Here is a 27,662-nt window from a genome sequence, read left to right on the forward strand (position 1 = left end):
AACCAAAAAAATCCCCCAGGTGTTAACGTGGATGTGGAGAAATTGGAACCTTTGTGCACTGGTTTGGAAATATGAAAAATGACACAGTTGCTGAGGAAAATAGCATGGTGGTTACCGAAAGAAATATATACAGAATTATTATTTGATCCAACAATTCCACTTCTAGGTATAAACAAAAGAACTGAAAGTAAGGACTCCAATAATATGTCTGTACACCAATGTTGATAAGAGCATTATTCACAACGGTCAAAAGGTACAAATAACCCAATGTCCATTGGTGTATGCACAGAGAAACGAAATGTGGTGTGTGCACATATGTGTGTGTGTGTTTTATACACATAAAGTGGAATGTTGTTCAGCCTTAAAAAAGGAAATCCTATCACATGCCATAACATGGATGAACCTTGAAAAGACTATGCCAAGTGAAATAAGCCAGTCACAGAAGAGCAAATACTATCGAATTCCACTTACATGGGGTACCTAAGAGTATTTAAACTCACAGAGACAGAAAGTAAAATAGTAGCTGATCAGGGACAGAGTGAGGAAGGAATGGGGAGTTACTGCTTAATGGTTAGAGTTTCAGTATGGGATGATGAAAAAATTCTGGAAATGGATGGTAATGATCATTGTACAGCAATGTTAATTTACTTAATGCCACTGGACTGGATATTTAAAAATGGTTAAAATGAAAATAAATGATTAAAATGGTAAATGTATATGTATTTATACTATGCTACGTATAGTTTATCAATTTCAAAAAATACAAGTACGCACACAAAAAGTATGTACACACCTTTAAAATAATTGCAGGATTCAGATTTTATGAATGCAAACTAACCACTAACAAATGACTACTCAACTCTTCTAGACAATAAAGCTAAAGGAGTTTTAGCGGAAATGGCAACATTTAAAACCTACCTCTAAAACTACATTCTATCTTTAGCAAACACAGATGGGCTTTTTTTTTTTAACAGAGAAAATAATATATCTTACTCTAGGGGGAAAAAGGAATCTCTAATTAAATCCCAAGGCATGTAACTGTATTCAGGCAACGTTGATACAGTAAAAAATTAGTTTAAACTGAACTCTCAGTTAACTGAATTTTTTTTTTTTTTTAGTATGTCACTTTTTAAAGATCAGGAGCTAGAGTTTCAAAAAGATTTCCCAATATGGGCTCTACTGTCTTAATTTAAGAGATATCATAGAGCCCAAAACTCGGATTCAGACCAATTCATAGTAATACTGATCACACATGTTCAATCTCTTTAAATCAATTTCATTTACTATTTTAAAGAAACCTGTTGCTTAAGTAAATAAATATTTTAAGAGCAAGGACTTTTAAACAGAAGGTGAACTTTACTTTCAACTTGGCCCTTATTAAATAAACACCAATCTTTGAGTTCATCAGAACAACCCATTTTAATGATTCTAGTAAATCAATTATGTATTACACTTTTTTTCCAAGCTACTAAAATAAACATTGTAAGAAAAGTAACTGCACAATCAACAATTGAACTCTTAATAAATAAGTAGGCATCTATCAAGAGAAAATGTTTAATGATTCATTACTTCCTTAAAAGAGGAGAAGTTAAGAATTCAGTTTCGGAGACGTGACACTTGAGACGGTCACAGATCGCACAATTTTAAATGTCAAGTAGGAAGCAAGGTAAAGGCCTCAGACATTAGAGCTAAAAGTACACCTTCGGGAGTCTTGGGCATATAGATAATATTAACGCTATGGGACACAATGTGATCAAATTGGGATAAAATGTAAAATGAAAAGAGAGCAAAAGCCCCAAGGAACAAAACATTTACTATTGCTGGTGAGAGCCCCAAACTATCTTCGAGACAGAACGTTTTCAACAACTTGGACAACATTAAAAAAACGTGTTTTCAAGAACAAATCTGACTTTCAGCTTCCCTTGAAAAATACATTCTACTTTCAAGAATTTATTCTAAGGAAATAATAAGACAATGCTCCCCTCCCTCCAAAAAATTTTGTATATGGATGTTGATCCCAATTCAATTAAAACAGTGAAAACATAGAGGGAAAATACCATGCAAACACATAGGGACAACCTGTCTATATAATAAAGTAGCCATTCAAAAGCTTGAACATTTTACAACAAATGTCGATAATATAATTGTGGGCAGAAAATATGTAATTCTAGTATTGCTTTGAAAAATTTTGTAGATATGGCACGCACAGACAAAAGATGGCACTGTATATATATATCCATGTTATTGAAATTAATAATTTGGACAGTTTTTAAAAATTATTTTTGATTACAATAAATGCCACTGTTCTGATACGGAAAAACAGTAGTTACTACAAACAACAAAAAACCAATGGCTGCTTTTAAAATGAAGGAAAAGAAATCCTGAAAGTCAAAAAGCATGAACTTTAAACACTACTAAAATGTTCTTTCTGCATTAGCTTTTGTGTAATTTCCAGTTACTCTTTCTTCACAACTTGCTTGGCATTTCAAAGCATTACCTGAGTGAGAAGGTCTATTACAAGTTGAATGAAAAAACCTGGATCTTAGCCCCAAACATGTTGCTATAAACTGGTTGCGTAATCTTTGGTCCTGATAATTTCTAAGTATAAGAAACTGTTTTTATAACAGGAAAACTGTAATTATACACATCATATATACCACACAATGCTAGAATAAAATACTATGCACTTGCTAATATCTGAGGGCAAGTGATCCATTATTATGATTAACAACTGTATTACAAAGCATGGCATGTTTTTAATACTTATGGTCAGAAAATAAAATGAGTACTTCATTTACTATGTGCTGCTGTTTCACCTTTACTTCCCTTGAGTCATATCAATACTTTTTCTTGCATATACAATAGAAATCAGAGAAAAATTTAAATGGAAAGCATCTTATAATTAATTTCCAGTAACAATGTGAAATTGGTATCTAAGGTTATATCTTATTAGAAAAGCAAACTAAACATGAAATAGATGAAACTACTAATATGTGTGTGTGTGTGTATATATATATATGAATATAGTATGTATAATATATATAGTGTTTAAATTTATAGTTTATATATACTTTAAATTTTTTTCTGTAAGCTTAGTAGATACTCTTTTTTCTGTAAATAGTCTATCAATAAAAAAGAAGGGGAATAAAGAGTGCTGAGTCAATACTGTTCATGACCCATTTTAAACGAAACCTTTTTCTTTACCAAACTTCAGTCAAGCTACTTGAAAAAGGGAAGAATCCTGTAATTTTCGACTTACCTAAGAAATCATCTAGTATCATAACCCCAACTCCCTTAACAAAGAAAAAGCTGAAATCTAAGGAGAAAAGGGTACCGTCCAAAGTCTCAGTTAGTTCAAACACCCAGGAACATTTCTACTATAACAGAGCAGCTAGCTGTCCCTTAACTTCAGTCATTCAGACACGAACTTCCCAATCTTTCTCCTAAATATGTACAATTCTGTACATCATTTTTTACCTATTTTATCTTTACATTAATTCCCTTTTTCACTTTAATAAATGTATTCAAATGCAAAACTTTATTACTATTGTAACAGAAAAATTAGTACAACTTGCCACAAATGGAAGGTAGCCTTAAAAATAATGAAAAAAATTAAATATGAAAATGGAAGTGATTAAATATAATGTTGGTGTGTATATATGTGTATGTATGTATGTATCATGGTACCATTATTTATAGTTTCCATAATTATACATAATATATATAACACCTATGCATTATATCATATATTATACATATAGCATAATAAATAATAGTGACTATAAGTACCATTAGTATATATTATCTACATATATATTTATATAAAACATATATAATGAATATATAATCATGGTAACTATAACAACAAATCAAATTATCTGATTTGTAAAACTGCATACCTGAAAATAATTTCCTCAGTAAAAATGGATTCTAAAAATTACTATTAAAAAGGAATTGAGCTCCATTTTACACAGGAAGACAACTCCAAATTTTAATTTTAACACAAACTAGATAAAAAAAAATCCCATCTCACAGAAAAGGGAAAGACTGGGCAACTTTCATTGAAGGGTTGGAATGCTGAAACTTAATTCTTAATCAAAAGAGTAAGTAACTTTCATTCAACAAACTGTTACCTCAAGATGACTTCTGAAGCCTTCTTCACAAATATGAGAATATACTTGGCAATTTTCAAACAGTGATGGGAAATGGGTATTACTTCCATTCATTTCTGCAGATAATATAAATTGTCATCAAAATGATAGTGTGTAAAGTTGAAGGACTGCTAAAGATTGTACATGTTCAACCTTACTTCTCTGGTCAGATTAAGATTTTCCTCTGCACAAAATTTCTTTCGCACTTTTAGGGAAACCACAAAATGCTTCGAAGGGCCAAAAACTAAAAAATAAATATCCTACATCAATTTTCCCAAATCCTCTCAAAACAAGCTCTACTGTGCTTCTCTGCTGTGATTTTTCACAGGAATCACGGTAAATGTTTTGCAACTCAAGGGAAGGCTCTGTCTGGCCCATCCACACAGTAGGGACACAGATAACAATTCCATCGTTGCCCAGAAGCACCGTTACTTTGCCATTCCAAGTCTAAGTATAAGTTAGCTTTAAAAAATTAATCATAAATATGTTTATATAAAAAACTATAAATACTTGTGGATATAAATATACCCACAAAGTACAATAAAAAAATCAGCTGGCAATACTCAATAATCAAAGCCGGGAAAACAGTCATTACTACTTTCCAGTGACATCTAAACGGAAGTATGGAGGAAAATTTCCCATCTTGGGATTAACAGAAAATCACCTATAATAGTTCTGATCTTTCTTCCTAAACCTTCATATTACTTTATGGTGCTTAATGTCCAATAGTTAGAGAACAGACATGGATCCCAACCTCTTTCTGTTTCACATGAGTAAAACAGGGCCAGAGACAACAGGAAGTCTAACCAAAGTCCCAAAGCTGGTGCGGAAAAGAAGTGGGACCGAAAGGCATCACAACATAACATTTTACGTGACATTTGTGCAGGCAAGGATCTCATCGTCAACAACATTATTAAAGGGCAATTCCCAAAAGGTAAAAACTTTGCATATTTTCCAAATAATTAGATTTCTAGACATTAAGACAAATAAGAGCATAAAGAAAATAATACTTCAAACTCAGTGAAATTTGCCCTGTTTATTTGATAAGGTATTTATTGACTACCAGGAGAGAGAAATGTATTTTCAGAACAGCCAAGGGTAAGGAATAAAATTTCAAGTGTTTCAATGTTTAGTTATATGTGAAAAATAGTATAGTAAATATAGGAAAAGCATAGAAAAGAAGACATACGTTCCATAAGTATATTCTCACACTATAGAGCTTCCCAGGTTATAATCATTGTTTTCTATTGACACAGAATGTAAGAAGACCACTGAACAAAAATCATTAAACTGCTTCATTTTCCTAACAAGTCTGTAGCCATATAAACAGAAGGAAGATGCATAACAGAGCCCTGCCTTTCATTCTTAAATGAAATCAAGACAATTTATTCTTTATAGGGCAGAAAGATTATTTTACATAATTAACAATGGACAGATGCATCCCAAGAAATTTTGGAATATTTCCATTTTATTTCTATCACAAAAAGATGTGATTCTTTCCATTTCAACTAATTTGACTGTGTACCTCCAGAGAATTAAGATAAAAGTCTAAATCAAAGCCTACCAAAAACAATTATTATATACTTAACAAGCATCTAACATTACTAATTACCAATGAGAGTCTCCTAATCAATATGATGTTTTTTTGCAACATTCTCAATTTTACACAAGAAAGAATTTTAAAGTCCAGCTACTCAAAAACAAAATTCACTGTATACAATCCAGTTAACCCTTGAACCATACACAGAACAGAGCGGGTACACTTATACGCGGGTTTTTTTCAATCAATACTGTAGATGTATTTTCTCTTCCTCATGGTTTTCTTAATACCATTTCCTTTTTCTAGCTTACTTTATTGTAAGAATACAGCATATAATACATACAACATACGTGTTAATCGACTGTCAAGGCTTCTGATCAACAGTGGACTATGTAAGTGGGGAGCAAAGGTTATATGAGGATTTTCAACTGTACAGGGGTCGGCGCCCCTAACCCCCACATTGTTCAAGGGGGAACTGTCCAAGTTCAGCCGAGGGTGTTAAAAGGCCTCAAGATACCACTGTTCCTATCCTAACAAAGAGAAAGAGCCAAACACTCTACAAAGCACAACTCTTCTTGAGCTTATCGAAAAGCCGAGGTTGCAAAGCAGCCATGTGACCGGAATTCCAAAGGCTGACAAGCCTGAGGACACTGATTCACCTTTGGCAGGAGGAGGAGAAAGAGGCTGCCACCACAAAACCTGGTGGGAAGAAATCAGCTGACCTTTGAAGGTCTTCTTCAAGGCTCGGGGGGGCTAGGATGACAGTTGAGAATTTCTGGGAACCCCAAAGGGGCAGGTGTTTTCCGAGGACCTGTTCTATGTGTTCACAAAAAAGATTGGGGGACAATTCAAAAGATGTGCGAGAGGTGCCCTTGGTGACACACAAACAAAAATTCCTGTCTCCTTTCCAGGTATCAATTAGTTACTAGACACGCGGCTTTGGGCTACACTCAAGTCCATTTCTCTTACCCTTCGTTTTCAAATCTGTAAAATGAGAATACATTTCACATAGGGTTTTCTGAGGACTCATAAAGTACTCTGTTCAGCGCTGGGCACATAATAGGTGCTTTAAAAATGTACTTATTATTACTACTCAGTTTATTTCAGGTCCAAGTACCCATTTGTTGACCATAAAATTAATGAGGGCAGCCCAGGCTAGGCTGCCACCTAAGGAATGTCTAAAAAGCAAAGGAACCCAAACAAAGTAAACAAAAAAATCAATTTTAAATGGTTTATTTAATAAGATATTTAGAGAAATTTACCAGATATTCTAAACCTACAAAACACTTACATTTGTAACGAGAGGAAAAATTGGTTATTTGGAAGAAACCTGTGGTTCTCTTTTAAGAAAGTTAGAATCACCTTTTCGTTTACCTGGATTCCAAGTTCATGATTTAGACCATTGGATTTTCATCAAGAGCATTTCCTTTTTTTAACACATTTTAATTTTATAGCATGGAGATCACAGTAAGTGGACTGGATTTCTTGACAGGATTCTTTATTGTCTGTGGGGCTTCTAACTACGGGGACACACTTGTTATTCTCTATGGGTTTTGCTTTTTGTAAAATGGTCATGTTCTTTCAAGCACATATGTAATTTAAAATAAACATCATTGGGTACTTAAAAGAATTCATATTCCTTTAGTTTCAATGATGAAAATAAAAGATGAAACAGGAAATAAACTAGGATCTTGAGGAGCAATCAGAGCCAAGAGTTCTGTGACTAATTACTGCTTCTTTCTCCCACGGCATAAACACCATCTAGGTCACACACACGTAGCCTAGGGACAGTGCTAGAAGGGAAGGACAACTGAATAAAGAAACTTAGAACGAAACAGGAGAACATGAACATGACAGAGAAAGACGGAAGAGGGACCCAAGTCACCCGACCCTGGAACCTGCCCTAACCCTGAACTTCTTGTTAGATGCGATGGTAACATCCTTCCTGTCTGCTAAAGCCTCTCAGTTACTTGCAGCAGAAAGCATCCTCCTACCTGATATATATGTGAAGATAATTTAAGAGCTGATTATCATCTGTCCCCAAAAGGAGAAGTAAATTATAGATCATTTAAAAATGTTTCTGATAGGTTATTTTCAAATCAAATCATAAGTGTTCTTCCCCTGATCTCACACTTCACTCGATAGATAAAAATGATAATTTTTATTCCAGACATAACGATGTACAAATGTTCATAAGACCAAAATATTCCAAGTCAAAGTACCAGATGACACAGAAGGCCAGGAAGAAAAAATGCCCTGTAAATAAATTAGACCATACAACAAAACACACATATACCCTTAAAAATGAGTTTCTTATGCAGTTTCTGATATCTTATAGATACCCAATATAGTACCGTCTTCAAAAGAAACAATGTGTGAATTGAACATAATTAAAAATGGCTGAATAGCAGTGTTGGGCCAGCACTCAAAGATGAGCAATCAATTCTTATACACAGATCAGAATCATATGTTAAAAAAAAAGGGCAAACTAATAAATGAGTGTAACACAGGAGGAGACAGTGGAACAGTAAGCTTGTTGGTTTAGCTACTCAGTGCTTCCTAAAATTCAAGCCCTTTATAAGACTGCTTCAAAACTCTCCCCCATTCAGCCAACCGATCAAACTTCAGCCTCTGTTTCAGACAGGTTCTGCTGGCAGAGTGAGACCTTTCTTTCCTCCACTGTGATAAGAAATCCCATGGCCACAGCTCTCAAGAGTGTATCCCTCAACCAAAAGAAACCTGAATATTGCATTATTTTACAGGCATTCAGCACCCAAAAGACATTCCACATCATCAAGTGACAGCACAAAAGTGAAGGCAGATAATAGATTATTATTATCATTATTAATTTCGAGTGTGCTTCAGACTAAGTGTTTCTGCAAAGGGTTACTAAAAAAGAATATTTATCCCAAAGCCAGACCTTGACGATGAAGCTAGACTGAATACTAAGCGTAAATGCCTCTCGCTGATTTTCAGCAGGCAGTAACAAGGACCGGTAACAGAAAATATACAAACAAATAAACCACTCATACTCTTCATTCTCTTTGTCAGACAAACTGGAAGGAAAGTATCTTACCGTAATTTTAATGCAATCAGAGGTTTTTCCCCTTACAGAATTATCTTCCAATTACTTCTAATATGAGAAAATGCTTCTTTGTTCCCTCTAAAAATGGGATGTTTCCATTAGTGTTTACAAACAATTAAATCTGGGCAGAAATTCAAATTCTAAGTTAATTTAAGGCTATCATTACACTATTGTTTTATGGAAAATAACATTCCATTTCAGCCAGAATTGCACATGCTGTATCTAATTATATATTTTTTCAAATACAATAACATGTTGTATGAACAGAATCACGCCTATCAGTCACTATTTAAAGAAACGATTCAACAACAACAAAAAACAACTTTACTCTTGAATATAAAACTCATACATCCATGGTCATTACTTGAAAATGCAGTTTTGCCGTATGTAACTTTTATAAAGGCAGAACATGCCCTTAAAAATATTCACACTTCATTTTATAAAGTTCTGACATTAAGTTGTTACAAATTTTAGGTAAAATTCAAAAATGTTAATATCTGATTCAAGAAATAAGATCAACGGAAGTACAAAAATACAGACAGCATTGAGAAAATAATCCCTACTAACTAGAAAAGCAAAGGCTTAAGAAGAATTAATTCTGTGGGTTTTGTGACAGATATTCTGGCCTGGAAAACAATTCTAATGCTATAAATCTATCAAAAGAAAGGCAAGAAACCATGACTCAAGGTCACCATGAACAATGGTGGAGGTTGTGCCCTGCACATGGGCGTGGGGCCAAGAGAACACAAATGGGGACTGAAATCCAGTCTGTCCTCCTCTCTCTAAGCCCTGGAACCCTAGGCAGTGGGCATCCACCTAAATGGGGAGAAGGGGCCTTTTTCTAACTCGGCAACGGCTAGCTGTGGCCTGCCTAGCACACCTCCAGACAACTACTTGTAGAAAAGTTAGGACAACTGAATATTGGTGCTTTTGCCTGAAATCACAACACCAAAACATCACTGGTTACTATGTGTTTATTTAGAATGTTTTAGGTAAAATCTTCAATATAACAAAACATAGAGACTGAGGGAAGAAGTAATCTAAAAATCTGAAAAGTAGTTAAAATATGGTTTTCTATCTTAATTTATATTTATGAGAGAAATAATAAGTTACATATTTTTGTATGCTTCGACCCTGTATTTTTAAATTAGAGACATTTTAAAGCTGAGTGCTAAAAAAATGAGAGGAAAAGCTTAGGAGTAAAACCTAAGTAAGCCTATTCCTATTAGAGAAATAGATGCCTTGTTTTATACAATATATAAAATAGTGCTAAAAATTATGTATTGGCCACAAATACTGGTCAGTAAAGCATCTAAATTTGTTACAGAAATTAAGTTTTATGGAAACTAGAAATAATTTTTAATCCTCCCTCAAATTGTACGGGGAGTACAAAGTTATTTTAAAATTGTGCTTCCTTAAAACACGACATACTTTTATTTAAAAATGATATAAAGTATTAATCGTGATAAATAATCTAAACTACTGCCTAAAAAGACATTTTAAGTTCAAAATTTTTATCAGAATGACCAGCCTATAAAATTTATATTTTATTTCTGGATATACCCATGAACGGTCATGCGATTGGCAGTGACTCACTTCTCCACTACGTCAGTCAGTTCTACAAATGGAGCAGAACACAGCTCAAATTCTTACAGGAAATTATGAGGATTGAAGGGGACCAACTTTTCCCACTCCAGAATATGCCTTTTGGGGTACTGATTTTAAGCTGGTTATAAAGAAACAAAAGACTCAAAAAGAACCTTTGACTCTCCCCAGTAGCTGCCTAAAGAAGTCATAGAAGAACCTGCTTCAGGAAGGGAATCAGCATATTCACCTCAGCCTGTTTGAATGAAGTGTGACAGACAGGGAGGGTCTCAGCAAAAACCTGTCCTTAGATTCCCAAGTCCCACTGTTTCTCGGTGGCCCAGCAAGAATTTGTTTACCACATGTGTGTTCTTTCCCGTCTACCTGTAAATTGTCTACTTCCCCTCTGAAATCCCAGGCCCCTGCTCCCCTTTTCCTTTATGTAAACCTCAACGGCCAGTGCATCTTCGGGTCTACTATCCTGTGGCACCCCCAAATGTACATCCGTAATACATTTCAGACACTTTCTCCTGTTAATCTGTCTCATGTTAACTTGATGATTAGCCCAGCTAGAAGAATTAGAAGCTGAGAGGGGTTATTTTTTGCACCCCCATAGGATATAACCACGGACCACCTTGTGCTCCTTAGAGACAGGCACAGTATTACTAAAATCATTATTAGAAAGGAGACTTGATACACTGCCCTGAGACTAAAGCCCATCCCTACGTGATTTTTCCTTCCCAGATTAACTACACCTAAGGAAGAGCAATGTTTTGTCTTCACGTGGGAAGCACAAGAGAAATCAAGGACACAGCAAGGCAGGGGCTGGACATGAAAATGACAGCCTGCTCCTCCACCACCACGAATGCCCTCCCGATAGTAACGCTCCCTCATTTGTAAGATGCAGATACTTAGACCTACCCCAAATACTTTCCAGGTTGTCACAATTTCTGGGGGGGAAGCTTTGCCAATAATTACATCCTATATAAATTATTACTAGAAACCATCTCAGTTCTCTACATTATGATTCAAATACTAAATATACTAAAAACCTTTAATCTTACATCATCTCAACCAAACCTGTATATAAATGCTGCTCTAGGTCTTACCTTATCTTTACTTACAGAGATAAACATGACGTGGGACATACCGTAGAATCAGAGGAGTTCTAAATGAATGCGGAAACAAGCACAGAAATGGGGCAGCCATGCAATGAAATTAGGAATTGGCATATTTGGTGCTAATATATAATGTATACAAACATAAAATGTAGATATTTTACCTGCTTTATTTCTGTGTGTTTTGATTTTACTTTACAGAAATGGAATCACAAATTATGATTTCTTTTGTTTCTGGCTTCTTTTGAGAAACCTGTGATAGTCACTTGTATCGTGTAGCTGTAGTTCATCCATTTTTCTTGCTGTGAAGTATTGCCTTATATGAATATACCACAATTGTTGTATATGATGAACAATGTATTGAGTTTGAAACTATCACAATTACTGCTGCCACTAATGTTATTAATGTATCTCTTAGAACACATGTTCACCCATCACTCTCAGAGATGTGCCCATGGAAAGAAATTACTGGATTATATATATGCAAATATCAAACTCTTTCCTAAAGTGGTTGCAAGAATATACATTCCCACGAGCATTTTTTACGGAGTTCCCATAACTTAACATCTTCTCCAAAACTTGCACTCTTTTCATTTTAGCCACTCTTTGCAGTTTTAATTTATATTTCCCAGGTTACTAATAAGGTTAAGCATCTTTTTCACATATTTCTTGAATATTTAGGTTCTTTTATGAAGTGCCTTTTCATGTCTCTTGCCCATTTGGCTATTGGATTGTTTATCTCTGTCACACTGATTTGCAGAAATGCTTTCGATACTCGGCTATACGCGCCTTTTGTCCATTTTATGGATTGCATATATGTTCATCCACTTTGGCGTGCCTCTCTATTCCTCTGACAGTGACTTCGCAAGAACAAAATTTCTTTATTTTAAGGGAATCGAATGTATCAATTATTCTATTTATGTTAGTTTTGTTTCTTTTTAATAACTAACTCTTTGCCTGTCAGAATGTCATAAACATGTTCTCCTCGGATTAGCTTCTAAAGTTTCATAGTTTTTGCCTTTCACGTTGAGATGTTATGGTGTGGAGCGTGAATCATTTTTTTAACATATGGATTCCCAACTGCTCCAATACCATTTATCGAAAAATTCTTTCCCTACTACTCGAAAGTGCCAGTTTTGTCATCAAGCAAGTGTCCATGGATACAATGACCCTCTTCCAGACTATTTCTTTTGTTTATCCTTGTGGCATTATTTCATGGGAGTGATTATTATAGATTTATATGCTCTGAGTACAAAATGTCCTTCCGCTTTGATCTTCTCTTTCAAGACTACCTAAGCTATTCTTGGCCCATAAAATTTCCTTTAAAGCACCAAACAAAAACCAACTAACAACTTTTTCATCATATTGATTGGGGCTACAATTGAGCCTTGGACAATATGGGGGTTGGGACAGCAACCTCCCTCAGCAGAAAATCTGTGTATAAATACACTTGGACCTCCGCATACGTGGGCTCCTAACCTTGAAGTTTATCCTTGAAAAACAGGTTTGAACTGCACTGATCAACTGAACTGCAGTCAATTGAAAAAAATCCACATGTAAGTGGACCCATGCAATTCAAACCCATGTTGTTCGAGGGTCAGCTGTACTTTGAATTGAGAAAAATCTTCAAAAGGGCATGCATTATAACCTTCAGAAAGGCATGACCTTAATAGATGACTAAATTAACCCTACAATAAAAATTGCCTGGATCAATGCTGACAAAGCTTTAAAAAAGAAAAAAAAAGCCTCAGAAGAATTCAGCTGATACCAAGTAATTTATGTGTACAAAAACAAAGTTCAACACTACATACAAAAATACAAAAAATTTCTTCACCCAACAATATCAAACCACAATGTGCATCATCCAAACAAAAATTACAGGAAAGGAAAAGAATCAGGAAAATGTGGCCCATAAGAAGAAAAGTCAATCAATATAAAGAGGCCTAGGAATAATAAAGTTAATGGAATTAACAGGTGAGGGCACTAACACAATGATTATAAATCAGCTCTGTACATTAGAAAAGGTAAAGTAAGAACATGAGGAAAGAAATGGAAGAAATAAAACTTTCAGAGATGAAAAATAATTATCAGAAATAAAAATATACACTGGATGGGATTAAGAATATATTGTATACTGCAGGAAAAAAGACCAGTGCACTTGAAGACATGACATTATTAACCCTCTAAATAAAGCAGAATTTTTAAAAATCAGACTTTAAGTACCAATAGAACGAGAATACTAAAAGTATAACTGGAATGCCTCCCCCAAAAGGAAAACAAAAAACGTGGGCCAAGTAGGGTATTTGAAGAAATAATGATCAATGTTTCCAAATTTGGTTAAAAATAAAACTGAAAAAACAAAAAACCTAAGGATTATCTCAAAGAAAACCAAACTAAGAAACCTCATAATCAAATGACTAAAACAGAGTCATTAAAACAGTCTTAAAGGCAGTCAAAGAAGATAGAAAATTTACATAGGGGGGTACAAAATAAGAGTAATATCAGACTTTCTATCCAAAACCATGCAAGCTATTTCAGAAGCTATTTCACAACAAGTGATCAGAGATAAAGAGGGACATTTCAAGACAGAGAACCCAATTCATCAAGAAGACATTTAAAAAGCTAAATATTATGCGTGCACCTAATAACAGAGCTTCAAGATACATGAACCAAGACATGAAAGGAGAAACAGACAAATCCACAATGGAAGATTTCCACACTCCTCTCTCATCAATTACTGAACAAACAGAACATCAGAGAGAAATCTTGAAAAACACTATGAAACGATTTAACCTAATTAATATTTTTAGAACGCTCCACTCAACAACAGAATACACATTCTTCAGTGCTCACAAAACATTCACTAATACAAACAACATTCTGCACTTTATAATAAATACATAAAGTATGTTCCTGGACCATAACAGAATTAAATTAGAAACCTATTTGGAGAAAAAGTATCTGGAAAATAAACCAAATACTTGGAAATTATGTAGGTCAAAAAGAATCACAAAGGAATTTAAAAATTCTTTGAACTCCATTTAAATGAACACATAACATAAACTTTGTAGGATGCTGGCTGATGAAGGAAAATTTAGAATATTAAGTGCTCCTTTAGAAAATAAGGAAGGTCTCAAATACCAGAACAAAAGAGGGGTATCACCATAGATTCTTCAAACATTAAAGGAATAAGGGAATATATATGCAACTTCATGCCAATAAATTACAGAACTTGCGTAAAATGGATAAATTCCTTGAAAGACACGAACAATTAAAGCTTTCAAAAAGAATAACATAAATCTGAGTAGCCCAATATTAATCAATGAAATTGAATTCATCATTTAAAACCCTCCCACAAAAAAACTCTAAGCCCAGAGGTCTTCATTGGTGAATTCTATCAAACAATTAAATAAGAAATAACAGCAATTACACAGAAATTTTTCCAGAAGTGGAAATCTTTCCAACTCATTCTATTACCTGATCAGAAAAAGAAAACCAAAATATGTTATTTGAAAAACTAAAAACCAATGCCAACTGGGACCACAGATGAAAAAAAATACCTACATTTTAGCAAATGAATCCATAAAACATGTAGTAATACATCATGACCAAATCGGGATTATCTCAGAAATGCATGATTCCTTAGTTCAATATTAAAAAATCAATCAATGTAACTGACTACATTAACAAAAAGAAAAGAAAAAAACGTAATTATCTCAAAAGATGCAGAAACCTATTTGATAAAAATCTAATACCCATAAGAATAAAAGCAAGCTATGGATAGAAGGAAACGTCCTTAATCTGATTAAGTATCTATGAAAAAACCTATAGCTAAAACCATACTTATCAGTGAAAGACAACATTTTCAACCTAAGGTCAGGAGTAAGGCAAGGATGTCAGCTCAGCACTTCTAGTCAACATTGCGCGGGGACTGGTAGGCAGTGCAATGAAGTGAGCCAAAGAAATAAAAGGCATAACAATTGAAAAGGAGGAAGTAAAATAGCCTTTATTCACAGACAAGATGAAGGTCTACACCAAGCATCTGAAAGAATATACAGTAATGCCACTAGAAGTAATAATGAATTTAGCAGAATCACAAGTACAAAGCTTTACACAAAAATCAATTATATTTCTACTGACTATCAACAAACAAGAAATGATTTTCTTCAGATTGCCATTTATTATAACAAAAATATAAAATAGAGATCAATTTGACAAAAATATATAATACCTTTACATTGAAAACTACAAAACACTTCTGAGAAAAACTAAAGACGACATAGGAGGAGAGAAATACCAAGTTCATGCCTGGGAAGATTCATCCTTAAGAGGTCAGTTCTCCCCAAATTGGCCTCTAGGATAAAAGCATTCATAAGGCTATTAGGCTTTTTTATAGAAACTGACAAGCTGATTCTAAAATGCATAGAAACGGAAAGGACCTAGAATAGAAAAACAACTTTGAAATAGAAGGAAAAAATCGGAGGATTTAGACCACCAGATTTTAAGACTCGCTATAAAGCTACAGTAGTCCAGACAGTGTCGTATGGTCACAGGACAAATATATGGATCAATAGAACAGAACAGAGCCCTAAAATAGACCCAAATATAATGGTCAATTGAAAGCTGCCAAGGTAATTCAACAGGGGAAAATATAATCTCAAAAATGCTTTTGGAACAATACAATTTTCATATGCAAAGAAATAAATCCCATCCCTTACCTCACACCATATTAAAAAATTAACACGTTGCGTACGGCGGGGTTTAAATCCCTCGTACCCCTCTGTTCCAGCAGGTTTTTAAAAGAAACTACTTTAAAATGCACTCTTCTCTTTAAAGCGTAAATGCTTCTGTCATTTATTATTTTTCTATGGAATTTTTTAGGATTTACTCACGTATGATGTTAGTAATCCCTCCTGGTGTGATACTGCAGAAAGCAGCTTCCTTTGTGCAGTGGGACAATATGTATTTCATGAGGTATCACCAAAGAGTTAAATAAAATAATTCGGTGTTTTTCCAAAAATAACATAATTCAAAATCGCCTAAGGGATACTAAGGTTCCAAATGTTATAAACAAATCACTACAGTTCTGGAAAACTCTGTTTATTTGTACATCCACTGTTGTGAATGTAACACGTGAAATGACTCATGGGTGAAAAAATGTATCCGATTCAAAATCACTATTTTTTTAGGAAAAAAAAAAATGAATTCTAAAAAGTTTACATATGATGCAGACTTTATTCATTAATGACATTTGCCCGTTAGATATTAACGAAACACAAATAATTCAATAAAATATGCAAAGTAAAAAGAGTCAACAGTAAAAACGAGAATTCTCGTTATCCGTCCTTAACGCATGGCTCAGAAAAAAAACGAAGAGTCTCGTGATCCGTACGCAACATGTTAACTCAAAGTGAATCACAAACCTAAAATATAAGAGCCCAAAGCAGTTTCCAAGACATGAAGGAAAAGAAATAAGGTAGGAAAAATTTTGCCCAATCCCTGTGCGAACACCTTCAATTTGGATTCCAAATTAGGGCAGAATTATAGGGAAAAATCCATAATCTGAAGCTCTGTAGTCAACATACAAATCTATTCAAGAGGAAAGAGCATCTCCCATCTAAGTATTCAGTAACTCCTAAGCAAATAGTTATTAAATCAGGCACAACCCTCAGAGCCATAGAAAGTCTGCCTTGAAGAATAAAACACTGTTTACATCCTTGAGCCTCGTGAAAAAGCATGACAGAGGATTCCCTAAAGCTTAAACATGCCCACAATATAACAGCTGGAGTTACACCAACAGCTTTGCTGAGGCTCAGAGAAGATGCAGAGTTCTGAGCTATGGGCATGCGCAGGGCTAAACGCCTACATTGCTTCAACTCAAACCGCTCATTGTTGGGCAGTGAGTGGACAAATGAAACACATGAGAAATGTAAATAAGATGAAAAAAAGTAAATAAACATTCAAAGATTTTCAAAAGACTAAGAAGGTTTATATGAAAAAAGTGAATTAAACTTCATTGTTCCCAATCTGCCTATACATATCCAAGTTTTAAAATCAAGGTTACTTTGCTTCAGTTGGAAAAACAATGCCTTTTCTCCTAGTTCCCCAAACTGACGGATTCCATAAAATGGGCTATTCTTCAAAGTTTAATAAGAAAAATATATAGCCATAAGAAACTGATATTGGAATAAAGTATTTCAACAAAGAGCTCATTTTGTAAGTTCATAAAAGTTCTTTAATTATTCAAGGAAAAAATTAGACTTTATGTTAAATAGTGAAACTATTCTTAAAATGAAAAGAACAAAAAATGTCTTAAGTACCTTTCCCAAGTTTTTTATTAACATAACCATCAGGCTTTAGCAACGATATTTAATATTGAAAATGTTAATGTTGGCTTACTATGACTTACCAATCCCCTAACATTTTTCAAAATTATATTATTTTAAAATACTCATTGATTTTCGATTTTTAATACAAGGTAGAATTCTGGTGAGGTTTCACTCATGAAAACGTCTGAGGAACAATCCACATGTTATTGATATATGGGCACCAATTAACCGAGACCAATGTACGTTTTTAAATCAAAATAGCCTATTCCAGGGCTTTGTAAATATGGGCCTACGATTTAAGGCAATAAAAGTCCCCATTTTATAAAGGATCTCTTAAATGAGCTCACTTTTTTTATTTGTCCCTTCCCACCTTTCAGAAATATGGCTAGATTTGTCCCTTTCATCTTTTATTTGAAAACTCTTCCCTCAGCTTATGAGGATATGAGTTCTGTGACTCATATCCTCAAACCCTCCTTTCCTCTAACCATTTTCACAGTAAATCTGGACTACCTACATTAGATCTTTTTCTGCTTTTTTAAAAAATAAGGGAAATTGATATGGAAGTGGAAAAGATGAAAAAAACTCAGATTATCTCGGTAGTGTCAGACAAAATATATGAGAAACTGTCACTATATATTATACACTTCAACTGGATTTTATAAATTTCCTTAATTCATCTACATTAATCCCCAAAATAAACTCCAAAATGACTGCCATTCAAACTCAGAAGAATCTGATTTTTAAAAAAAACAAAAAACATTTCCATTTATTTACTTCACATCATAGAAAAAGGAAAACTTTCTTACTAGAAATGGTGTATCAACAAAAAGTGCACTTAGATATGATCCTTGCAGAAAACTCTTCTTCTTTCCTTTTTCACAAAATGCAATTCCTTAATAAAGAAAAAAATAGGAGATGGGTTAGTAATTGTTCTTAACTCTAAAACAGAATTAAATACTAGATGTTTCATTATTACAAATCCCGACAAGAACACTATGCCTGGCAGATAGCTCCACAAATACTTGCTAAATAATAGAAAAATACATTTTTAAAAGGCAGTTGTTTATTTGGTTAATAAAAGCATAACGCTAGCCAACTGAGCACTTCTAAGGTCACTAACTCATTTTTTCAAGAGTATTACGCAAATGTTCAGCAGTAGTCTTACGTACGCCAGGATTCACAAATTGGTTTCCTAGGTTCCATTTTCCTGTCCTCTGTATCACAAGATAATGCTTTATATTTACCTACTACAAAGAACCTACTGAATTTACATTTTCATAAAATAATTGAAAATGTTCATTGTATTATGTTCTCATTCAGAAAAAAAAACAACATATCAAAGGGTCAGTGATTTGTATTGTCAAAAAATATGTTTGTATTCAACTACAAGCCTACCTGTAGGTTTCACTATCTTTTAAAGGGAACAATGAAATGAAAATGATGAACATAAATTGCCAAATATGGATATAAAATTGATCGATGTCAATAGTTCACATTAATAAAAGAACACTGATAAATACTAACCAATGGATTAATGCATAAAGAATAGTCCAGTCCTGCTAGACATTTTTGCTTTCTTCCTATATTTAGGTAGAAAAGGGAAAGATGGTAAAAGCCACCCCTCTCCTCTCGGATTGGCCAGAATCAATTATGATGCTAATCCAATAATTTGGAATTGCATGACTGAGTAATTCAGCCAATCACCAAGTAAATCTGCTTTATCAAATGAAAACCAGTCTTCTGAATCTGATTCAACAACATTAACTACTGTGATGCTGTAATTTTGTTTCTATTTGAAATGTACACCTTGTCTGGGAGGGGCAGGGACTATAAACTGCCAAATATTCTTTTTATATTAACAATTTAAGTATTTAAAAACTTGAACTTTAAAACATACATACACACACACACAAATAAGCCCTTTTTTGCAAGGTTAAAGGAGCTTGCTTTAAAAAGTCAATTTCAGCTTCTCATCTAATTGTACTGAAATGTAGAAAAGAAAAAAACTCCTCAAATATAGTTTTATTACCAACTTCCCAAATCCAATAATACAAAATGAAACTATTTTTCATGGGTCCTCGATCTAAACAAAACTAATTATTTTAACATGTATTTTAATAACATCTTTGCATCAGTGTCACAGCAGACATAAAAGTTTAGCAATTTGATCCACAGTAAATAACTGATTAAACACAAATTTGATATTTACACATCATGGCACATATTCTTGCATCAAAATCCGTTCCTCAATTCTGCAAAAGAACTGTTATTGATGACCTGTGTTTTGTACATAGTTCTCAAATTGTTTCTAAAAGGCAATATTCTAAAAATCAAGTTTTTAAGAGTTCTTTTATAGCAGTCTTCAACGAAACACACCCTGACCTTCAAACAATAAAACCAAAAGCAGGACTAGTGCTGCAGCCAGTTATAATTAAATTTCATATATTGAACCTCCAAATCCCACTGCTTCTGTCCAGGCGTGGCTAGATGACATGTGCCTCTAATTGCTATCCCTCCCAAACCCGGTCCCAACCAGCCTCCTAGCTCTCTCTACTTCTAATTAACCTACATTGCTATTAACCTGGTCTACAAGCCATGGCCCAAAGTATCAAGCTCTGTAACTCTGTTCAAGGCGTTACCTCTGCCTGGAAACAAGCTTCACCCTTGTCTCTTATCTGGATCAACTGTCATTCAATGTCACCCTCTGTAAGGGCATCCTCAGGACGCCTTTACCATTATCAGCAGTCCCAGGGGCAAAAGGAGCTCGGTTAGTTTTCTAAGTCTGAAGCTCTTCGATTACACTATATGCTTGTTTTAAGAGAAGGAACTCTGTTCATTCTTTTATCCCCAATATATAGTCAATACCTGGCACACAATTCCATGTAATACACTCAGAAAATATTTCCTGAGTGTCCAACATAACGTATTCCAGACACAGTTCTAGGCGCTAGGGATAAATCCCCATCACGACCCCTGAGTTCATGAACCTCACATTCTACTGGGGGAGACCTGCAATGCACAATGTTTGTAACACACGTGGCTGGTTAGTGAAAAGTCCTTAATGAGAAAAGAATTGGGCAAGGAAGGAAGTACTGGGAGGGGATGAAAATCTGAAAAAAGGTATCCAGGGAAGACCTAATATAATAATAATAATAATAATAATAATAATAATAATAACTGCAACAGCGGCAGTGACATTGGTGTATTTATCTGCTAATCAATATCCTCATTGCTTTGCATATTTGAAGTGATGTAAAGCCAGCAATAACCTCACGATTATCCATCCTCAAGCGGAAACTCAAATACTAAGAAGCAACTGGCCAAGGTCACGCAGCTGAGCTAGTGAAGTGGTGAAGCCGGGGTTAGAATCCAGGCACGCTGCAACAGCTGCGCCTAACCACAGTCCAATCGATGCTTTTACTGAATAAATGAATGAAGGAAGTGCCAGAAGAACGTGCACTGTTGCAAGATTCAAAAGACAGCAGAGCACATCTCAGCATCAGAGAACTAACATGTTTAAGAAGCGTCCAATATACACTGATACACATGGCAAGTCAACTCCTGCATGACAGATCCCTGACAAATCACAGAGGGGTGCCTGCTGGGAAGAAAAATGATGGATACTGATAATTTCTCAGTCACTTGTAAAATGTATTTTAAATGTCTATATGACAGTTACCAGAATTGAAAGTTACACAAGACAATGTCACAGAAATCACATGGTTAAAAAAAAAAAAGAAAAAACACTTTTGAAGAAGGTATTCTGAAACAAATGCAACCTTTGAAGGCATTATCATTTCAATGATAAATGCTGCGTTAAACACTGAGTATCATGTTTTATACTGTGGCACAAGTTACTGTCAACTTCCAGTTTTCCATATTAACAAGGAGGGTTAAATGAAATGACTAAGATTCAAACTCCTCTCTTTAAATATCTCAGCTATGCTTTATCAAACAAATAGAAAACACCTAGTATAATTGTTGATGATAAATGAAGACCTCAGTGACCCAAAATAATTTGCTCCCAACTCCTATCCCTTGGTCTATATTAACTTATTCAAGCGCCTAATCAGTGAAGGCCAATAAGCTGGAAAGTAAAGAGAAACCAAAGTGCTCCTGATATGATATTAAGATTCCTACTTTCAAATCTTAAGGGCCTAAAAACCTAAGCATCTCCTCAAACCTTGATTATAAAAAAAAATTCAAGATATTTATGAAGGAAATTACCGCCCTTTGTTTGGAAATCATCAAGATTTCATTGGACACCTCTGGTCCGAGCATAATGCAGTGTCAAAGAAAAGAGGTTTCTATGTGAAAACAAACAGCTTTAAAATCAATGCAGAGTAAGATAAAAATGAAACAGGCGGAGAAAAATAACACATAAAGAACAGTCTATAAACACAATAAAAGGTGCATTATTTGCTCCAATATGAATGTCAGCTTGCAATCAAAACTGAGGGTTAGTGGCAAAGGGTTTTTTGGTTTTTTTTTTAATTCAAATGAGGGTCAGCTCTCATGCTTGGGCATCAAAGTACTCAGGCTTTAAACAGATTTCTGCTACCAGCCAGATGTGGGCACTAGTAGGAACAGACATGCTCTCCCACTGAAATCAACCAGAAAACTGACCAGATACATAAAACTATAATTTTAAACACTGGACAACCAGCAGCTCAGTGCTGCGATACCTGAAGAAAGGGCAAGTGTGCTCTACAAATGCCTGGCTTAGAGTCAGGAAGGCCGTGCAGCAGTGGGAAGCCAAGCCAATGTGTCAGACTCAGTGAGCAGAACTTACACAGGAGATGGAGGTCGCAGGAAACCATGGGGCAGGGGACAGAGAGGACAGAGCTTGCGAAAAGTGTGCCTGAGATCTGCAGAGCGGTTTCTAGAGCAGCGCTACCCAAAAGAAACGTAAGTATGCCTGAAACGTAATTTGACATCTTCTAGTAACTATATCATAAAAGTAAAATGAAGCAAGGAAAACTCATTTTAACGTAATTCATTTAATCCAATATGCTCAAAATACTATTTCAGGATATAATTGACATAAAAAAAAATTGAGCGATTTTACATTCTTTTTTCCATCATAAGTTCCTGAAAGAGTGTGTTTTATATATAACAGCATATTTCAATTCAAAGCAGCCACAATTCAAGGTCTCAGCAGCCACCAGTGGCTGACTGTGACCACTCCTGACAACGAAGTTTCTCAGCGCACGTAGAGCCACGCGTGAATCAAGTAAAACTCTACAAGGCCAGGCAAAGAACAAGATTGGGAAGCAGTAGGCTCAAATGTTCCCAGAGGTACAGAAGACTGACGGGATATCCAACCTTAGACCAGAAGGAAGAAAGATCTCGTCGAAACCTGGAGCTAGCAGTAGAAACTGAAGCAGAGGCACCTCTTAGTAGCAGGGCTAAACTAGTTCTAGAATAAAGGCTACACTAACCCTGCCAGAACAAAGTTGAAAAACAAGCCTTAAAAGGTTCAAAGAGATCTACAAGAAATGTAACAGCCTGCCAAAATTAAAATCTCTGTGAAGAAATCAACAAAATCCAGACAAGGGTGTGATACATGTCCCAGAGTCGAACAAAACTTACTAGTAAACATAAGAAAGTAGAGACATGTGTGACCCAGACCTGGGGGAAATCTACTGAAGAAACAGACCCAGATACAAGTGAGATGATCTCTTTAAAGACATAAACTTTCAAATATTGTAAATATATTAAAGAATTTAAAGAAAAAGCAGGAACTAAAAAGACAACAATTGTTTTGAAAAAGAATCAAATGGATCTCTAAAAATGAACACGGTAGTACCTTAAAAAAAAAAAAAAAAAAAAACTGCATAGACTTACCAACAGATTAAACAGTGCAGGGAAAAAAAGATTCCTAAATTGAGGATGTAAAAATAGAAAGCAAAAAAAGAAACAAAGAACAGAGCATTGATGACCTGTGAGAATATCAAGGGCAATCTAAAAATGGTGAAATTGGCGTCCCAGAAGGATGGCAAGACAAACTATCTGAGGAAATACGGGCCAAAGAATTTCCAAATTTGAGGAAAACTGAACACATACATTCAAGAAACTCAATGAACGAAAACAGGTTAAGCACAAAGAAACCACACCAAGGCATATCATTAATAATCAAACTGCTGAAATCCAGTAATTTAGGAAAAAAGTCTTAAAAGAAGACAAAGATGGGGCCGGAGAAGACACTATACATAAGAATTACACAGACTCCTTGTCGAAAACAATGCAAATTAAGTTTAAAACTCAGAAACCACGCCTTTAAAGTGCTAGAAAGAAAAAACACACCTGTAAAATAAAATCTACATAAAGCAAAAACATCCCTCATAGATAAAAGGGAAATAAAGACAGTTTCATACAAACGAAAACTGAGAATCTGTCACCAGCAAGGAACACTGAAAGAAGTTCCTCAGGAAGAAAAAGGAGAGCAGAAATGTACAACAGAGTAGACCCTAATGTAAACTATGGACTTAGGGAATAATAATGTATCAAGACTGATTGGCTTATCAACGTACCAAATGCACCACACCACTGCAAGATGCTAATAAGAGGAGATGGAGAAGGGGAAAGGGGCGAGTAGACGGAAACTGCACTTTTGTTCAATTTTTCTGTGCACCTAAAACTGCTCTAAGAAATACGAGTATGTCTTAATTTAAAAAGAAATGGCAGCTAGAAACCCAGTTCTACACAAAGAAAAAGCAACAGAAATGATAAATATGTGAGTTTAACATTTAAGTTTTAAAAAGATATTTGATTGTGTAAAGCAAAAGTGGCAACAAGGTATAGTAATATGAACATGTAGAATAAACTGAATGATAAAAACAACACAAAGAACAAGGGGAAAAGAAAGGAAAGCACACTGTAGTAAGGATCTTACATTATTCATAAAGTGAGGAAAGTAAATCATGGTAAGTTCAAATGCATGCTGTAAAATCCTCGAGTAACTACTAAAAAAAATTTAAAAAGAAACTAGTCAAATAAAACTAATGAGCCAAGAAAGATAAAGTGGAATGCTAAAAAAATACACAATCTAAAAAAAAGGTAGGGAAAGACGAAAAGGAAACACAAAACAGGTGGAATAAAATTTAAAAACCACAGCAAGATGGTAGACTTAAATCCAACTGTATGAATAATTACATTAAATATATATGGTCTAAATGTCCCAATTAAAAGGTAGAGACTAGCAGAGTATAAAAGTAGATTGTCAAATTGGATAAAGTAGGTGAAACAAAAAAACAGAAAAGGATATACCTTACAAACACCAATCTTCAGAAAGCTAAGTGCCTATATTAATATTAGACAAAGGAGAATGCAGGAGAAAGAATATTACCAGGTATAAAAAAGGACCTATATCATACTACTTAAAGTGTCAATTTATCAGAAATACAAAATAATCCTAAACGTTTACACAGCCAATAAAAAAGTTCTAAAATACATGAAGCAAATACTGGCAGAACTAACAGGAGAAAGACACATCTACAATTATAGCTGCAGATTTCAATACTTCCTCACAAAAAGTATATAGAAAATAAATAAAGATACAGAAGATCTAAACAACACTATGAACCAGCTGGACCTAACTGAACATTATAACCAACTACATAAGAATAAACATTCGAGTGTACATGTCTCTTGGTACAGTCAACAAAAGAACATATGCTGAACCATAAAACAAAACACAGAAAAATATAAGAACCATGTTTTCTGACCATGAAAGAATTAAAGATAAATAGCAGAAAGATATTGGAAATTTTTTCTAAGTAAAATTTTTTCTAAGTACTTGGAAATAACTCATAGGTCAAAGAAATCATGAGGGAAATTTTTAAATACTTTGAACTGAATGATAACAAAAACACATTATCTGATCCTGTGGAATGGAGCTAAGGCCAGTTGGAAATTTACCATTTTTTGGTGCTTATATTATAAAAGAATAAAGGTTTAACATTATTGGTCTAAATTAGCTTCCACCTTAAGAAGCTGGGGGGGAACCCACATTAAATGAAAAATAGAGGTAAGGATAACGTAGAAATTGGTAAAACAGATCAGAGGTAAACATAGACAAAGAAAACAAAAGCTGATTCTTTGAAAACAAAACCCCAGCTAGACTGGTCAAGAAAAGAAGAGAGAAGACACAAATTACCAACATCAGAATTGAAAGAGAGGACATTACTACAGGAATTTCAGACATTAAAAGCATATTAAGGTAATATTGAATGCAATTTTAGCCAATATATTTGACAACTTAAGTGAAACAGAAATAAAAACTCCTTGAAATGTGCAGATTATCAAAACCAACACAAAAAAGTCTAAATAACCCTCTATCTAATAAGGACATTGAATTCAAAATCAAAAGGCTTCCCACAAAGAAAGCTCTAGACCCAGATGGCTTCCCTAAAGAAGACACAGTATCAGTTTACACAAACTCTTTTAGGAAACAACTTCCCAACATATTTAAAGATGTCAGCATAACCCTGATACCAAAACAAGGCAAGGAGACCACAAGAAAAAGAAACTGCATACCACTTGTAACATAAATGCAAACACCAGTAAGATTAGCAGGTCAAATCCAGCAACATGTAAAAAGGAAAATATCAGTACAAGTGGGGTTTGTCTCAGGAATGCAAGGTTGGTTTAGTATTCAAAAGTCAATCAGTGTAATTCACTGCATTAACATATTCTAAAAGAAAAAACACGATTAATTTCAACAGATGTAGAGAAAGCATCTATTTATGATAAAATACCCATTCATGGTGGGGGTGAGGCAAAGATTTATCAGATAGACCACAGAAAGGAGGTACTATAAACAACAACAAAAAAAAACTGACAAACAACACTAGCAAAGTTCAAAACTTCTGCTGCTTGAAAGGCACCATTAAGGAGATAAAAATCAAGCCACATAAGGTAGAAAATATTCAAAAGATAATGGTGAGAATAAAAAAGATTTCTATCCAGAATAAAGATTTCTTACAGTTCAGTAACAGGAAAGCAAACAACCCAATTAAAAATGGGTAAAGGATTTGAACAGACATTTCGCCACAGAAGACACATAAATACCAAGTAAATGAAGGATATTTAACATCACTACTCAACAAAAGAATGCGAGTGCAAACTACAAAGAGTTGCAGTGTACAGTAGTGCCCCGTTATCTGCGGTTTTGCTTTCCGCAGTTTCAGTTCCCCACGGTCAACTGCCCTCCGAAAATATTACATGGAAAATTCCATCCTTTACTTCAAATTCCTGTGTTCGAAGGCACGCCATTCTGAGCAGCGTGAGGGAATCACGCTGTCCAGCCCAGGACGTGACCCATCCCTCTGCCCACAGCACCCACGCTCTACACGCTCCCCGCCCACTGGTCACGCAGCCGCTTTCTCAGTTATCAGATCCGCTGATGTGGTATCGCAGGGCTTGTGTTCAAGTGACCCTTATTTTACGTATTAATGGCCCCAAAGTGAAAGAGCGGTGAGGCTGGCATCCCAGCTGGGCCACAGAGAAGCCGTGCAGGGCTCTCTGCAAGGAGCCCAGTGCAATAAGGGGAGCGCAGTGCAATAAGGTATTTTCAGAGGGAGAGACCACGTTCACATAGCTGATTACAGTCCACGGTTATAACAGTTCTATTGGACTATGAGTTATTGCTGTTAATCTCTTCCTGTGCCTAATTATAAATTGCATTTTATCAGAGGTAGGGATGTATAGGAAAAAACATAGTATATATAGGATCTGGTACTATCTGTGGCTTCAGGCACCCACTGGGGGGTCTTAGAACATATCCCCCTGTGGATAAAGGGGCTACTGTATATTCACTAAAGTGACTAAACTTAAAAAGGCTGACAACGCAAA

General features: G+C 34.9%; 1 protein-coding gene across 21 annotated transcripts in view; it reads right to left on the reverse strand.

The window, feature by feature from the left end:
- MEF2A (myocyte enhancer factor 2A) overlaps positions 1 to 27,662 on the reverse strand; it is a 118,517-nt gene that overhangs the window by 71,016 nt on the left and 19,839 nt on the right. For 15 of the 21 annotated variants that reach the window (XM_074317937.1, XM_074317944.1, XM_074317927.1 and 12 more), the window contains one exon: positions 18,614 to 18,699. The exons of the other annotated variants lie outside the window; for them this stretch is intronic. The gene's annotated coding sequence lies outside the window, so the exon portion shown is untranslated. The remainder of the gene's footprint in view (positions 1 to 18,613; positions 18,700 to 27,662) is intronic. 21 annotated transcript variants of the gene reach the window in all.

Source organism: Rhinolophus sinicus, linkage group LG13 (genome assembly GCF_036562045.2).
Source record: "Rhinolophus sinicus isolate RSC01 linkage group LG13, ASM3656204v1, whole genome shotgun sequence".
Classification (NCBI taxonomy): Eukaryota; Metazoa; Chordata; class Mammalia; order Chiroptera; family Rhinolophidae; genus Rhinolophus; species Rhinolophus sinicus.